This window comes from Symphalangus syndactylus, chromosome 8 (assembly GCF_028878055.3).
Source record: "Symphalangus syndactylus isolate Jambi chromosome 8, NHGRI_mSymSyn1-v2.1_pri, whole genome shotgun sequence".
In the NCBI taxonomy this organism is placed as follows: Eukaryota; Metazoa; Chordata; class Mammalia; order Primates; family Hylobatidae; genus Symphalangus; species Symphalangus syndactylus.
The window spans coordinates 81,423,927-81,439,297 of record NC_072430.2 but is presented as its reverse complement, the minus strand read 5'-3'; the positions used below and the strand labels follow the sequence as shown (position 1 = coordinate 81,439,297).

Here is a 15,371-nt window from a genome sequence, read left to right as displayed (position 1 = left end):
ACATACACTGGCCATTGTCATTCTCCATCCTGTCACCACTTTCACATCATGCTTTCCTAACAAGAAAAATATTAGCAGAGGAATCTGAAGAACACCACATCCATGGGACTAGAGACTAACAATTGCTCTCTAGGGCGTTGCCAGCTTCTAAAATTGAGATTATGCCTTTAGAGTGAACTTCCAAAGAGGCCCAGACTGGTTAAAAACTATCAATTAAGGGCTAAGCAAATCGCTGTTGGAGGGCCAGCTGTAGCCTGTGGCCTGTTTTTACACAGCCCTCATGCTAATGGTTTTTGTATTTGAGAAGGGTTGTTAAAAGAAAACAAGAAACTTTTTAAAAGAATATGCAACAGAGACCTTATGTGGTCTCACAAGCCCCAAAATATATATTACCTGGCCTTTACAGGAGGCCCTAATGTCCTCTAAAATTCATATACAAAGAGATGCCAAACCATTGAAAACAGTTCAAATGTCTAGCAACAGAGAAATGGTTAGTCAATATGGTAAAATACTTTTGCAGCTATTAAAATAATTTAGTACAGTTGTAGAGACAAGAAAGATTAGGAATTCGTTAAATATAAAAAATGGCCATAACCTAGGCATCTTATACATATCTCTTTAATCAATCTTTGCAGCAACACAATGACACAAGTTTTATTATCCTTGTTTTATAGACGAAGGCTCAAGGAGAGTCAAGAAGCTTTTCTCAAATAGCTATATTTTATCTCAAACACCATATACTTCATGTTATTGTCCTTATTCCACCATTAGAGTCTGGAGACATTAACATTGTATGTTAAAATTACTTATATAGGCTCGGGGTTTTGGTTTTTTATTTTATAGATCTAAAATTGAGCTTTCTAAAATAAATTTTCACTTTAGTTATAAACTATACTCCTGGTTCTTAAGGATTGAGTTCTGGGAAGAATTTCAGAGATTGCCACCACAGCTATCACGACCTCATTCATGAGGTGAAAGAACATGAAACACATATAGCACTTTCCTAGGTATTTATAACTGAAAAAAGAGAATCTTCAGTTGATCTTGTATAATTAAATATCAAAGCCTGCAAGCCACTAGTTTCTGGCTTTTGCATACTTTATTGCCTACCCTCACAACAAAGAAGTTGTACCTGATTGACATTTTCAATATTCAGCTGATGACCAGAAAAGTGGCTATATGCTCCTACATATTTGATAACAGAAGAAAAATCCTAGCTTCCTTTCCTTTACTTGATTTCATTGTCCATTAGAGGAGTTGTCTCTTATTTTAAAATTTTAAAATGCACTTTGCCTTCCAGTGTCATGTACATAATTCTAATGGTGTTCTTTTTATCTTGCACAATCTGAAGAAAGCCACATTCATCTCCTCTGACCTGATAAAGCAGTCTCCAAAACAGATAGATGGAGATGGCTCAATCCAGTAATTAATGAGCCAAGAATTATTCCCGCATTATCCCCTCAGTTCATCTAGGCATTACCTCCATTTCCTCATGTTTTACTTCCTCCTGTATCTTTAGAATCCAATCTCGGATGTCACTGATGAAGTTGTTGCAGAGAAATACAATAACAGCTGTCTAGACCTATCAGTTATTGAATTGAGATGTCCTGGGGCCTTTGACACAGTAGGTCATCTTTTGTTTTTGCAAGAATGTAATCCCCTGATTCTCCATGTGCTTCTTTGAATGGGGTAGAAACTGAGCTCATTTTCCCCTCCCTTTTATGCTTCCCTATAGTCCACCAAGGTGCCACTGTCATCCTGTTCCATCAACCTCAGGGTTATTTTCAGCCTTTTCCTCTTTTGCCTTTTATATTAAGTACATCAACAGTACATTATCCTCTGTGTCTCTTAAATCTTTTCTTTCCCTGAGAATTTATCCTCTTGCTTATCATTTATCATATACTGCCTTTATATGTTAATTAACTTTTCATTTACTCATGTCTGTTTCTCCCATAGGCCATAAACTCCATAAAGACAGAGTTCATATCCCACGTAAGAATCTGAGACTTATACTTAATCTATAAATGACTTGTCACTTTGAATCTGGGGAGAGACACTGAGCCACAGTCCCCATAGGAACTGTTTTCCTCTTTTTCCCCCATGTGAAAATGCCTAGCTAATGGAGGTTCCAGTGAGCCGAGACTGTGCCACTGCACTGCATCCTGGGCAACAGAGTGAGACCCTGTCAAAAAAAAGAAAAGAAAAGGGAAAGAAGGAAGGAAGGAAGGAAGGAAGGAAGGGAAAATGCCTAGCTAATATTTAATGTACAAAGTTACCTCATAGAAGAGCACTTTCCAAGATGATGGGAATGTTCTGTATCTGTACTGTCACTGCTAGTTATATGTGACTATGAGCACTTGAAATGTGGGTAGGATAACTGAGAAACTGAATTTTTAATTTTAATTAATTAATTTAAACTTAAATGGCCTTATGTGGATCATGGTGACTATATTTGATAGCACAGTTGCAGAGTTTAAGTTATTGGTGCCTAGAGATATCAACCTTACCTTTCCCATACTTCTGTTATAACCCACAGTGGGGTATGGAGAAGAAAAATATGCAAGAAGTATTTGTCCCTTGCGTACTGACCTAGGGCTGTAAATGTATTTTTGTCAGAAAAAAAATGCTATAAATGATTAAGTGTGGTCAAAATAATACCATTTCCAGTACATTATGGATTAGATAGGCTTTTACAAGCCAACTTGCAGATCTAACCTTCAGAAATAAGTTTATTTCTATGTAATGTGCAAGTCAAAGATAAGTCTTGGGAATGGTCAGAAAAAGGGTTTCCGTGAGGTTTCCAAGCCTATGCAGTTACCTCCTTTCTGATTCACCACCTCCTTTGTAACACAGGCTCTGTAAAAAAGTTAAGACATTCTAAGAGTTCTTTGACTAATGTAAAATAACTATTTAATGGTTCTGAGAAAAGGCAGACAATGAGGAGGACTTGATTTGTGTGCTAGATCTCCAGATCTTAAGCGATTGTTCGAGCACTGTCCAGTCAAGGTCGGAAGGATCTGTTAATTTTTGCTTGACTCCCTGGAGTGCTCAATCTGACACTACTAAAATACTTTAAATGTAAATGTAGTTAACTGCTTCCTTGTCCAAATTAAGATATAGATATTCTTCTTTCCAACTCTCAGAAGGCAAAATTTATAAATTTTGCAGATATTAACAGAGTAACAAAAAGCTTTCTTCTGGGTGATGAAAAGCTTAACGTAAACCAAAATTAGGTACCAGTAGAAAAACTACTGATTATATATATTTCAAATATGTGTATAATAATGAAAACATACAGACGGTAAAAGCGTTTGTTGAAAGCCTATAGTGTACCTAATTCACTACTAGGTGCTATGAGATGCAGAAGTATTTAAGCCAATGCCTCATTTACATCGTATAGTCAGGCTAGTTAGAAGTCAGTCCGTAAATGGGAAAAAAATTATGTAATACTATTAGTGGGAATAAGGATGAAGGTGACCTTGATGAAGAGTTTCCTACCACCTCTCCATAGAAAAGTAGAACCCAAGCAGGTACCCTGAATTCATGCTACCAGAGGAACAGGTATTTCACATGAAGCCAAGTCCATCGAGATTCTTGTGATTCCCACAAAAATTAAAACCTCAGTGAATATCACTTTTAGGTGGGCCATCTCAACAAACCTGTTCTTTCTGAGTCCTGGGACACTTGGCTCTTAATTGAGAACAGACCACATGCACAGAAACAAGCAGTGAATGTATGACCTGTAATTTTAAGTGGAGTGGATTTATTTGCATTCATGACATCTTCTAACTTGAGGCACAAAAAAAAAAGTCTAAATAGGATTCATTAAGTCCTGGAATCATGCACCAAATTTCTTTATTGCTCTGATTTTCATTACTTGTCTTCAGAACTTCTGAGTGATCCCTAAATATAGGAATTCTTGGATTTTTATACCCTTTTTTGTGAAATATAACAGAGAACAGTGAACCAAAGCATAAATTATCACAAATCAAGCACCCTTAATCTACCACCTAGGTCAGGAAATAGAACATTACAGAATCCAGAAGTCCCCCTTATGCTCTCTCCCAATCACTTTATGCACTCTCCCTGCCCACCAAAGGTAACCATTGTCCTAGATGTATGATAAGCACTTCCTTGTTTTTTTTTTATGGTTTTATCAACTAAGCATGTATATTTTACTTGCTCCTGTTTTTTGCATTTATATAAATAGAAGATTATGATCTTTTGTGTCTGGTTTCTTTCATTCAACATTATCTTTATGAGTTTTAATAATATTGTTATAGTTGTGCATTTATTTTCTTTGCTGTGTAGTATTCTATTGAATCCATATATCAGAGTTTATCTTTTCAACAATTAATGGACATTCGAAGTGTTTCCAGTTTCATGCTACTATGGATAGGGGTTGCTATGCACATTGTTGTAGATGTCTCTAGGTGGACAGGCATATGAATTCCTGTTGAGTATCCATCTAAGAGTGGAATTCCTCGGTCAGAAAGTGTACATATGTTTAACTTTGCTTAACTGTAATAGATAATGAAACACCAATCCATTTTCCAAAGGGATTTTACAAAATTTGCCGCCCTAGCAGTATATGAAAGTTCCCATTGCTCTAATGTGTGCTATTGTCAATCTAGTTAGTTTCAGTCACTCTGATAGATGTGTACTATTATCTTATTGTGGTTTTAATTTGCAGTTCCCTGATTACTAATGAGATCAAGCACCTTTTTATGTGTTTGTTGACTATTTGGATGTCATTATTTGTGAAACTCCTGTTCAAGGCTCTTATTCATCTTTCAGTTGGTTACCTGTCATCATCTTATTGATTTCTAAGAATTATTTATATATTTCAGATATGAGCCTTTTTCAGATAGATGTATTGCAAATTTCTAATTTCATTATGTGATTTGCCTTTTTATTTGCCTAATAGTGATGTTTGAAGAACAATAGATCTAACTTTCATTGTGACCAAGTTTACCAACCTTTTCCTTTATTTTATATTTTTGAGTTCTGTTTAAGATATCTTTTTCTGCTTTGGGGTAGTGAAGGTAATTCTCCTGTATTATCTTCTAGAAGCCTTATTTTTATAAGGCTTTTTTGACTTTCATATCTATATTGATTTGCCTTTCATATTTATATCTATAGTTCACCTGGAATTGATTTTGGTGTTTATGGAGTAGAGGTCAAGTTTTTTTTTTCCCCCACATTGGTATGGGGGGTTGTCTCAGCACCACTTGTTGAAAAGATCTTGTTTGACATTCTTTGTCATAGATCGAGTGTCCATATAAGCACTGATCTATTGCTGGGCTCTCTATTCTGTTCCATTGGTTTATCTATCAACTTTGTATCAGTATCACACTATCTTAACTATTATATATTCTTCTAGATCTTTTACATAGAATTATATCATTTGTTAATAATGACAGTTGATTTCTTCCATTTCAATTGTTATATCTTGTGCTTTTTCTTGCCTTACCCAGCTGGCTAGGACCTCCAGTGCAATGTTGAATAGAAGTTTAGATAATGGCAACCTTATAATGTTCCTGATTTCCAAGGGAAATCTCTCCACATTTCGCCATTGTTTGAAGTAGGGTTCTGATGTTTCGCTTTTTTAATAAACCTTTTAGCAGATTAAGGAACTCCACTTTTGATCATAATTTGCCAACAGTTTTTATCATGAATGGATATTGAATTTTAGCAAATGTTTTTTCTTGCCGGGCATGGTGGCTCACGCTTGTAATCCCAGCACTTTGGGAGGCGGAGGCGGGCAGATAACTTGAGGCCAGCAGTTCAAGACCAGCCTTGTCAATATGGCGAAACCCCGTCTCTACTAAAAATACAAAAATTAGCCAGGCGTGGTGGCACACACCTGTAATCCCAGCTGCTCAGGAGGCTGAGGCAGGAGAATCACTTGAACCCGGGAGGTGGAGGTTGCAGTGAACTAAGATTGTGCTGTTGCACTCCAGACTGGGTGACAGAGCAAGACTCTGTCTTAAAAAAAAAAAAGCGTGGGCTGGTGGCAGGGATGGCTTCTGTATCTGTTGAGATAATCATATGATTTTTCTCTTTTATTCTGTTAGTAAGGTAAATTATAAGGATTGGCCTTCTACTGTTAAGGCAACCTTGTAATCCTGGCATAAACCCAACCTGGTCATGAGATATTGGCCTTTTTATATATTACTAAATACAGTATATTAAAATGTTGTTTAGGGATTTTTGTATTTATATTTAAAAGTATATTTATATTTAAAAGTATATTTAAAAGTAATTTAAAAGAAATTTTTCTTTTTCTAATATTCATGTCAGGTTTTGCTGACCTTGTGAAACAAGCTGATGAGTACTCCTTTGTTTTCTGGTGTCAAGAAGAGTTTGTATAAGATTGATCATTATTTCTTCCTTAAATGTTTGGTAGAATTCACCAAAGAAACAATCTGAACCTAGAGTTTTCTTTATGGGAAGATTTTTATTCATAGATTAAATAACATAATGCTATTCGGATTTTCTATTTATACTTGTTTGTTTTTTCTTTAATTTTTTTTTTTCTTGAGACAAGGTCACTCTGTCACCGCAGGGCAGTGGCATGATGATAGGTCACTGTAACCTGGAACTCCTGGATTCAGTCAATCTTCCCACTTCAGCTTCCTGAGTAGCTGGAATTACAGGTGTGTGTGCTACCATTCTGACAGTTTTTTTTTTAGAGACTATATCTCTATGGGGTATAAATTTCTTTCTAAGCAACTCACTTTATTCCTTCAAGTTTTGATAACTATTTTCACTATTATTCACTTATAAATAATTCACTTTTGTATTTGAAAAGAATAAGTATTCTTTCTTGTTTGGGAGTATAGGGTTCCATATAATGCCTGTTCAAATTTGCTGATTGTATTGTTTAAATCTTTTAAATCACAGGTATTTTATCTACTTATTCTATCAGTTATTGATAGTATGTTGAAATATTCCACTATTATGGGTTTATTCATTTTTCCTTGTAGGTCTGCTAATTTTTATTTTCTCTATTTTGAAGCTATGTATTAGATATATCAAAATTATTATATTTATCTGGCAAACTGAACCTTTTATAATTATCAGGTGTCCCTCTGTTTCTAATAATGGTTTTTGCTTTAAAGTTTAACTACACCAGCTTTGTGAGTGTGTTTATAATTCCATCCTATAACTTTTAATCTTTTTGTATCCATATATTTTAGATGTGTCTCTTGTAAATGCATTTAGATGTTTTCTTTTAACCAATCTGAGCATACAATCCTGGGTCATTTAGCCCATTTTAATGTAATTGAATTACTAATATAGTTGGTATAATGGCTAAGAGCAGTGGCTTCAGTGCTACACACACCTAGGTTTGAATATTGGTTCTACCATGGCCAAATGTGTTGTCTTGATCTCTGGGCTTGGTTCGCAGGAGCATTAAAGGATTAATGAGCAAAAACATAAATTCTAAGTGCTATTATGGAAGGGGAAGTGAAGCTGGTATAAGGAAGACAGTCTTCCTGGAAAAAATTAATTATTGGTAGAGGGAAGAGAAATAAAATTAAATGGGTAAGGTGAGACCAACCGTGGAAGCATTGAAAACTTAGCAAAAGAGTAAAAACTTTTGCTGGTGGGAGCTTTTATAAGCTCTTGAGCAGGGAATTAGCATGACAAGCCTGAAGAGATCACCACTTCGGAATTTTCTCCCAAGTGGAAGTCAACCTGTTGTGTATACCCGAGAACCTGTTGGCCATTGTAAAAAGTTGTACTGAGAAAGGATGAAGACCTAAACAACTACAGAAAGAAGATTACAGTGTTTGAATGACAGGAAAGCATTGAACTATGGTTAGCTGTCTGTTGCAGTAAAGGGAAGTGAGTTAGCTCAGGAGGTGAAGATGTTTAATGTGAAAGTGGCTGCAGGTAGTTCCATGTTGTGTCACAATGCCATTCACTGTGCTCCTGGATGTCACAATTACACTCAAGTATACAGGGCAAAAGGAAAGTGACTTTTAAAATTAGCCAAATAATTGGGAGAGAGTTGAAAGTACCTTATGTATAATTTCTCTTCTGCTTAGTATGCAATCTAAAATTCTTGATTTCTTGATTTTTTTCATATTTTAAGTAGGAATAATTTCTGACTTGCCTACATCTCAGATTTATTATAAAATGATAGATTCACAAGTATTTTGGGAACCCAAGTCAAAAATCACTTTAAAATGATTATTTTTATTGGAACATATATAATCAAGATTTGATATTTACCAATATCAATACTCTAAAACAGGCGGGGCGCAGTGGCTCACACCTGTAATCCCACCTCTTTGGGAGGCTGAGCTGCACCAATGGCTCGAGCCCAAGGAGTTCAAGACCAGCCTGAGCAAAATGATGAAACCACACCTCTACAGAAAATACAGAAAGTTAGCCAGGGATAATAGCACATGCCTGTAGTCCCAGCTATTAGGGGTGGGTGGGGGGTTTGAAGCGGGAAGATTGCTTAGTCCTGGGAGGTTCAGGCTGCAGTGAGCCATTATTACACCACTGCACTCCAGCCTGGGCGACAGAGCGAGACCTTGTCTCAAAAACAAAACAAAACAACAATGACAACAACAAAACACCTCTAAAGCAGCAATTCTTAAACTTTTTAGTCTCTAGGATCCCTTTATAATATTAAAAATTGAGACCCATCCAGGTGTGGTGGCTCACACCTATACCCCAACACTTGGGAGGCTGAGGTGGGAGGATCACTTGAACCTTGGAGTTTGAGGTCAGCCTGGGCAACATAGGGAGACCTGCAACTTTACAAAAAATTAAGAAATTAGCCAGTCATGTAGAGCCTGCCTATGATCCCAGCTACTTGAGAGGCTGAGGTAGTGAGGTAGGAGGTCGAGGCTGCAGGAAGCCATGATCACACCACTGCACTCCAGCCTGGGCAACAGAGCAAGACCCTGTTGCAAAAAAAAAAAAAAAATTGAGATCACCACACCCCACAAAGAGCTTCTGTTTATATTTACATCTATCCAACTATAACATATTAGAAATTAAAATTGAAAAATATTTAAAGTCTTGATTCATCAATTTACTTAGAAAGAGTGATAAACCAATGCATATTATAATAACATTTTATTTTTAAAAAAACATATTTTCCAGAAAAAAAAACATGAGAAGAATGATATTCCTTTACATTTTCATAAATATCTTTGATGCCTGGCTTCTGACTTGGTAGAAGACAGCCGGGTTCTTATATTTGCTTCTGAATTTCATCTTTTGAGATATCACACTTTGTGTAACCTCTGGAAAACTCCACTCTACGCTCATGAGAGAATGGGAGTGAAAAAGACAAATAACATTTTAGTCTTATTATGAAAATAGTTTTGACCTTGCTGACCCACTGAAGGGGTCTCAAGGACCCACAGGGGTTTCCAGATGACATCTTGAGAACTGCAGCTCTGAAATATTTCTAAAAACATCAGCTAAAACATGCACTGAGGAAGCTCTAGACAACCAATTGCCAGAGGTAATATATAATGCCACTATTAATAAAACAAAGTTGCAAAAAATATTTAAGGAATAATTTCACATATTGATATGTATGAAATATAGGTATATTTCAATTTCATATAATCACATTTTGAAAGTCATAAGCAATCACATATTGAAAGTCATTCCTACACTTCAAAATCAAATTTCCAAATCCAATCCAGATATGAACACAAACATGATGATTCCTATAAACAGGATAGCTGAATTTAGTGTGACTTTTGTGATATAGCATGATTTAAGTTACTTTGTAAGATCTGATTCACTTCCATTTTAGGGTCACAAAGTTATTTTTATCATTGCATTTAGATCAGTGGTAAATAGTTAAAAGATGTTCTGGGTAAGTTGTTCCTAAGATGATTTTTTTAATGCTAGGGAGAGCATAGCTTGGAAATTGTTTATTCATAAATCGTGGCACTTGGCCTTTTCATACCTCTAAGTTTCTTAGTTCTCTTCATCTGACCACTTTTATCCTTTGTAGACAATAACTACCAAGCACCCAAAAGCAAGTGATATTCTCAAAGGCAAGTCTTTTCTATCTTAATTCAGATATGATAGGAATTGTTTTTTTCCATTGACTAAAACTATTCTTCTGGGGCAAAGAGAAGAACCAAGTTTCTGCATGCGCTAAGACTCCCCCAGAGCCCCAGAGAAAGCTGGGTCTGCGGATGTGGCAAAAGTCAGTGGTCTTCAGGGGCTTATAATCATCTCTTGCTAATTCTGCCTTTGACTATTTCAGGACTATAGACTCTCTTACAACTCCCTATTCTCTATTCAGGAAAATTTACAGAGAGAGTATCCTGCCTGCTTAATCATCCCAAGTGGCCCTTAGCTCTCTCTCTCGTCACCGTTTCCCATTATTTTCTTTTCTGAAAGGGGAAGCTGACTTTGCTCCCCGCTGCTTAGCTTAGCTGTAAGAAAGCTACTGTGAGTATATTAGGAGTACACATACCTCTAATGGTCATCCCATCCTTATTTTTTTACAGTCAAATAAGTTTTCTCTCTAGTCTAACTGAACCATGGCACCACCTCCTACCACAAGCAATAATAATCCTGAAGCCTGAAAAAGCATGAAAGCTACTTTGAATCAAATGTTTAAAATGACCTGTTAATCACCCATGCAGTGTTCCCACTGCGTCCCTAAATCTGCTACTGAAAGAAGCAATATCTGTTTTTGAAATCTATTTTTTTAATGTTGATGTATTTGATGACTAGATTTTTAAGCAAAGAAATATGGTAGCTTCTTCATGCTCTAATTTCTTTTATTTTTTTAACATCCTCACTTTCTTGTTTTTCCTTTCTTTTAGGCTTATCTTTTTTCCTGTTTTTTCAACCTGGGTCAGTATGATGCAGGACTAGAGAGAGATGAGAAGAGAAAAATGAGGTCAGTCTATGAGCCAAGAGACAAAGTCATGGGAAGACAGCTGAGGCTAATTCCAGAAGGTCCTCCTAGGAGAAGCCAAAGCAGGGGACACACCTCAAAATAGAGCCATGCATAGAACCACTCATAGCCAGACTGCAAGGCAGGAACATGAGGATGGTCACTAGGAGGCCAACAAATTCTGCTAAAGGGGATTCTTTTTATAAAATACACTCTTTCAGGACATTGTCAGATCCTCTGCATATAGTCCTCAAAATATGTCCTTGATCCAGCTTGTTTTAAGTGTTTATGCAAAATAATGGTATGTTTGAAAGTGTTAGATATTAATTTTTTATTTCTGTTTTGAAGGCATTCAAGTATCAGAGACTACCAGCACCTTCATTTCTTTTTTTTTTTTTTTTTAAAGCCAAAGCTACTGGATCAAAAGTAATATACTGCCTTGTTTGTATGTGATGTTTGGGGAGAAGAAAAGTCGAAATTCACATAACTGAAATTTTAATTAATCAATTCTAACACTTTTTTTATGATGAGCCATATGTATGATCCATAAATAGCTTCTAAACCTATCCATGTAATCACAGCTCAGGTTAGAAAGGTTGCCTGTGTAGAGCAGGGTCATAGGATGAGCTCCCTCGGAGGGGCAGGAGGCTGCTGGACGAGTGAACATCAAGAGGCCTACAGGGAAGCAGTACACCAGCTGGAAAAACATGACACCAGATGCAATAATAATCATGAAGAGATGTAGGCCCCACAACAGCCAAGGATTTTGTAAAAGGTAAAGGAAGATACTTGGGTGAATGAGCCACTTTATATGCCGGTTCTGGGTGACACTTATAAAACACCAGCGTGAGGAAAATCAATCCTCAGTAGTTAGCTACCCACTGACCTACCCTTTTGCACCTAAGCTACAAGTACATTTGTAGTCATGGGAAGCACAATCCCAAGTTCTAACCATGGTCTTCAAAAGACCACTCATCATTAAGGGAGTTTGTTTATTATAACCAATCTGTGGAACTTCCAGCTCCCTGGTGGATCTTAAAATTTCAGGAAAAAAAGTCATATTTACCTTCAAACCCAAAATTCAGAATGTGAATTTATAGTATCACCATAAAACTCTGTGAAAATTCAGTTGTACCTTGGAAGAAATAATATAGGCTGATGATCAGTCATGTAACATGCCTGAAATACAAACATATTTATGGGAACTCACACTTTCCTTAGAACCCATCAGTGAGAACAACAGGTGAGCTCCTGCTTCCCAGCTTTGTACTAAGAATATTAGTTACCTTGTCTTATGGAATACGATGATGTCTTGGATTTGCATCCAAATAATCCAATGCAGGTAGTTATCAAGGAACACAGCAAGTGAATTAGAGGATAAATAAGACAAGAATGGCCGTGTGAAAGCCGGGATATGGATACATGAGGGTTCAGGTATGCTCTACTTTGGTGTGTTTTCAAGTTTTCCCTAATAAAAAGTGTAAAAGTATATTTAAATGTTTAACTTAGGCTGGGTGTGGTGGCTCACTCTGTAATCTCAGCACTTTGGGAGGCCAAGCAGGCAGATCACTTGAGGTCAGGAGTTTGAGAGCAGCCTGGCCAACATGGTAAAACCCTGTCTCTACTAAAACTACGAAAAATTAGCCAGGTGCAGTGGCATGCACCTGTAATCCCAGCTGCTTGGGAGGCTGAGGCAGGAGAATTGTTTGAACCTGGGAGGTGGATGTTGCAGTGAGCCAAGATAGTGCCACTATACTCCAGCCTGGGTGACAGAGCGAGACCCTGTCTCAAAAATAAAAATTAACTTAAAATAATTTTTTTAACTTAGCCTGTCCTTTTATTACTGTTTCAAAAACCATCAATGAATATTGTAAAACAAATTTAGAGAGTATAGTAGAGTATAAAGAAAGAGCAAAAATTTTAGCATGCATGACCTGTCCCATCACTCAGATATCAAATATGCTAACCATGCCACTCCATAAATGTAAATTGATCAGTCATCCTAGTGGCCTCAGCTAGTCAGTAACTTTAATGTCATGATTTCTCCAGTATTCACTGATACTAATACTACCCCACATTTGTGAAAGTGAGAGATGAGGAAAACAGCTATAAAACACATTATGCTGTTTAATCACCTAGCAGTTTTGATAATTGCAGGGACAAGCCAATGGTAAACCAATGTAAGTAAATAGATATCTTAGAGTAATGTGTTCATCCTCTGTGAATTGAATGAACTCTTTCAGAGAATCAAGATGTAATCAGGTCAATTACTGTGTTCACTAGTTTTGCAAAAGCAAAGTGGCAAAGTACTTTGACAAAGCACTGGTGAGCAATTAACGGCCACCTGCAGAAAAGAGCAAGAGATGTCATTTCTTCAACCTAACCATAAAGCCAGTATGTTACATTTCAATGCAGTTAGGTTATATTGGTTAACTATTGCTGGGTAATAAATTACCCCAAAACTTAGCAGCTTAAAACAACAAACATTTATTATCTTACATCATTTCTAAGAATCAAGAACCCAGGAACAACTTTGGTGGGTGGTTCTGGCTCATAGTCTCTCAAAAAGTTGCAATCAAGCTGTTATCCAGGGCTACAGTCATCTCAAGGATTAACTGGGGCTGGATAATCCACTTCCAAGTTCACTCACAAGGTTGTTAACCAGCCTCAGTTACTTACCACAAGGGTCTTTCATAGGCTGTTCAAGTGTCCTTATGAAATGGCAGCTGGTTTCCCACAGAGTAAGCGATCAGACAGAGAGAAGTGAGAGAGAAAAGATAATTAAGACAGCAAGCAAATGAGAGAGGGTCCATAATAGAAGCTTCGGTCATTTGGAATCTAGTCTTAGAAGTGACATACCATCATTTCTGTCTTATCCTGTTGGTCATTACACATCAACCTTAGTAGGTTCTGGGAGGGGATAATAGAAGGATGTGAATTTCAAGAGGCAGAAATCATTGGGGACCTTTTGAAGACTGGCTACTACAGGTGGAATAAAAGAAAAGAAATAACTTCTAAATACTAGAGATAAGATATGTGAAAATAGATTTGCAAGGATTGTCTTTAAAAGAATTATAGTTGGACCCCAATCTATCTGAGATGGTTTTTTACTAAAGTCAAAAGATAGGGAGCTAAACAATGATTTCCAGTTATGTAAAACTTTCAAAATGCTTTAATACTATATCTGAATATAAGAGCGGAGTACTGCCATCAAGCACTCAAACCGGGGGCTTGCTGAGTTTATCTGTATTCATAGATGTAGAGAAGAACAATAGCAATGGCTGCTAAATTTTGTATTATCGCCACCATTCCCAGATGGGGTTATGTGTGCAAAGCTCAGCTCCTAGCTTCTAGTCCCACTCCTGATAGGCTTCAATCTGACATGGCACAAATACTCTAGCCTGCCTTGTTTATTCTTAACCTTGACCACCTCAACCAAGGCATTGTGGTAGAAGAGAAAAGAAATACAACATATGGTTTCTGCCTTCAGCAATCTTAAAATCTCAACTAAAGAAGAAAATGATCTCCCATACCCACAACTGGAGGCCTTGGGAAAAAACAGAAACTTTATACACCGAAGACCCTAGCTATCACTAGGCCTCAGTTTATACAGAACATATTAAAAGTTATTTTAATACTCTTTCTCTATATTCATCTCTAAAACTACATTTAGGTAGTGATTTCTAGCACAAGTGGTTTTGAAAATATTTTGGGTTTCCTACCATACTTTCAGAATGCAGGTCATCAGTGCAGAGCAAAATGTGACCTTGCTCACAACCTCAATCCAATAACTTCATTGTAATTGATATGGGTAAACCACTGAAGTAGTAGATGAATTTCAGTCCACCAGGAGAATCATATTTGTTCAACTATGATGTTGATCAGATTATAATAGTAAATCATACACTCTATTGGCAAGTAGATATCATCTCATCAAAAATAGAGAACAGCTTGAGGTAGTCTGCAATACTGCTTTGGTATAATTAAACAGCTTCTTACTGCCTAAATTGGCAAAGCACTTCATCAATCAGTGATCTGGTCCCTCGGAGATTGCTTTTATTGTTTGTTTGACACAAACCTTTTGTGAGACTTCTTGGATGCTGCTCTCCCTTAGGTTACAATAATACTAACTGCTGTTTCTGGGATACCTTACTATAATTTTCATGTCCAGTGATGTCTCATTATAGATGTTCTTGAAGGGGAATGAGTGATGGAGAGTCTCCAATTATGAATAAAACACATTAAATAAAAAGAGATTAATAGCATACTCAAAAGTAGCCCTAAAAATGGTTAACTATGCAAACTAAAGGATGATTATTTAGGTAGAAGGGAAAGGGAAAGATAAGTGACATCTTTTCAATTTCATAACAGTTGTGAAAGAAATCGTCTTTCTAATAATTTTACTTATTGGTAAAAGAAATATAATCACTCATTTTTATAGTCAGTAAGATAATAAATTAACTCTCTTTAA

The 15,371-nt window shown here is 36.6% G+C and overlaps 1 protein-coding gene across 4 annotated transcripts in view; it reads left to right on the top strand.

The window, feature by feature from the left end:
* The window catches only part of NFE2L2 (NFE2 like bZIP transcription factor 2), a 164,650-nt gene that overhangs the window by 720 nt on the left and 148,559 nt on the right, over window positions 1-15,371 (top strand). The window contains exon 2 of one of the 4 annotated variants that reach the window (XM_063644788.1): window positions 1,520-1,624. The exons of the other annotated variants lie outside the window; for them this stretch is intronic. The gene's annotated coding sequence lies outside the window, so the exon portion shown is untranslated. The remainder of the gene's footprint in view (window positions 1-1,519; window positions 1,625-15,371) is intronic. 4 annotated transcript variants of the gene reach the window in all.